This window comes from Coturnix japonica, chromosome 2, assembly GCF_001577835.2.
Source record: "Coturnix japonica isolate 7356 chromosome 2, Coturnix japonica 2.1, whole genome shotgun sequence".
Classification (NCBI taxonomy): domain Eukaryota; kingdom Metazoa; phylum Chordata; class Aves; order Galliformes; family Phasianidae; genus Coturnix; species Coturnix japonica.
The window spans coordinates 98,055,392-98,058,111 of NC_029517.1; positions in this window are offsets into that span (position 1 = coordinate 98,055,392).

Here is a 2,720-nt window from a genome sequence, read left to right on the forward strand (position 1 = left end):
TAGAGAAAAAAAGTCCTTTTCCCTTTCTATTTGCAGCAAGCATATACTACAACACAGCAGAATACTTAAGAGAATTGTTCCATGTACAGAAACTGTGATATGGTCCATATTCTTATCCCAATTTTAGTAAAGTGTGCCTATTCAGAAATTATCTACCCATGCATGCTACTGAACAGAAGGTTGAAGTGCCAATTTAAATTTCACTAGCAACTCCCTACCGCTGTTCTCTGTGGTTATTTTTAGCTGTGTATACATGTCTTGTGCAGGTACTCTGTACTCATTCTGCCCTGGCTTCAGACCAGGAGTTCATGAGCTTAGTGTGATCGATCATAATAGCAGGACATGGTTATTAAGTCAGCTAGTCTCTGGGTCAGCTCAGAAAGCAATCAGGGTAAGCTCACACTTCTCTAGAGCTGTTTTTTTTTAGTCCTAAATGACTGCCTGTCCAGGGAGGTGACTATGTGTCAAGCCAGGCTACAAAGGCTGTGAAGTACTATCCATGTAGGCGGCATACACAGATCACTGAGACCAAAGGCAAGGCAGGGTGACAAATTAAAAGATCACTCCTTTTTCTGACCCAGTACATGACTTTCTGTACCTTGAGTAACACAGTGGATGTCTATATTCAGTGTGCCTTGGTAACTGCAGCAGGAGCCCATCTACAACGTGATGCTGAAGAGACACAGCCATGACTCCTGAGGAGAAATAAGCACTTTTTACAGCTCTGTATCTTGTATATAATGTGCAGTTGATTAGTAGGTCAGTGCATGAGTGGATCCATGGAAGACAGGGCCATTGGTAGTAGGATGTGGGTAGATCTTACTGCAGGGGAAATGATGTGCTCTAATTTCACACATCCTATAAATTATCACACTTTTGTGTGGTGTAGCTTAGTTGGTATCCAGAACTGAACAAATAAACTCAATGTACGATATGGAGGAAATGGAACATGACAGATTCACGTTCTGGCTCACTACGTTTATGTAAATATCCACGTAGTTATGTCCTCACAAGTAAACGTGGAATTTAGCTCAAGCACGGTTATCTTTCACCTGACACTTTCATTTTCCTCAGTTCTGTTCTTTCCCCTGTATTTCTAAGTGATTCTTAACTACTTTGCTTGAAGTAGGATAAGAATTCAGTAGCTTTCAGGTATCACTGAAAGTAGACAGCTTTTACCCTTCCCCAATGTTAAAAATCAACTAGAAAATGACAGAATTTCACAAATTCTGCCCAAATCCCCTTCTCCACAAACTGAACAAAATATGCCACCTAATTAACTTGAGAAATGCGAGAAATGCATATATATATATATACATATTGTATATGTATATATAATATATATAATGCTTATACATATGCAGCATTTTCTTTAAGAATCCTTTATAGTATTTCCTTTAGAATCACAGAATCATAGAGTTACTCAGGTTGGAAAAGACCTCAAAGATCATCCAACAATTCAACCACGGCCTAACCATAGTACCCTAACTCTAACAACCCTCTGCAAAATCATATCCCTGAGCACCGCATCCAAACGGCTCTTAAACACATCCAGGGACAGTGAATTGACCACCTCCCTGGGAGCCTATTCTGGTGTTTAACTACCCTTTCTGTAAAGAAGTGTTTCCTAATGTCCAACCTAAACTTACCCTGGCACAACTTGAGGCCACTTCCCCTCATCCTGTCACCTGTCACCAGTTTAATTCTAGTGCATACATTAGTATTGTGAATACATGACATGATAATAAAAATAAATTGACAGTTTACAGAATTCTAAATGTTCTTAATGAAATTAAGGAAATTGACAATAACACAATAGCATATTTGTTTGGACTAAGGATTCTGTACTTCTGTTTTTGAAAAAAACTGAAAATAAATTAGTATTAATAGACAAGTAACAGATAGCAGAACATAGCTTCTGTTCTCAAAAGCAGTCCAAGTCATTACTGGAAAAAGAATTTCAAAATTTTTCAAAATATATTATTTTATCTGTCTAAAAAGATTATTTCCCTCAGAGCACACACACTGTACAAACGTAGATGATTGACATGTCTATACCTAATGAAAACACACTTAATAAAAGCTCACCTGAAATTTATACTTTCTTTCTTTGACATTTTGGCATAAGGATGGGAAAGAAGGTTTTTTCACTTTCTGTGTTTTGTTTTCTTCTGGCAACTTTCTGAATTCAGACCTACAGCAAAGCTTTGAAATATTAATTTTATTACTAATAATTGACATATTCAAGTATTCATTTAATTTTAATGTGGAATATATGTGTTTGAATATGTAATCACAGAGAGCATAGATCAAGAGAAACAATTTTCTGTATTACACTATATTTTAAAAGACACACATGCATATAGGAACAAGGGAAATGGGAGTTTCAGTACAATATAAAATAAATTAAGAACAGATCTCTTCCAGTGCTTCTAGCGGTAGAAATGTGTTCTCTCTTGGATTTAAATCCAGTATCAACAGACTTGGTCAAGCCATTAAAATCCACAGAGGTTTGGGATTCTTCACTTTGCTAGGAATGCCAGGACATCCTTAAAACAATATGTTTAGAGACATATCCCATCTTTCTTTTCTATGAAAAATAGATTTAAAAAAAAAAGGCTGACACCAAAATTCTAGGCAAAAAGCCTTACACAAAATGTCAATAGGAATTTGCTGTACACTGATGTTCAGTGCCTTCCCAATTTACAAGTTAATCAGGA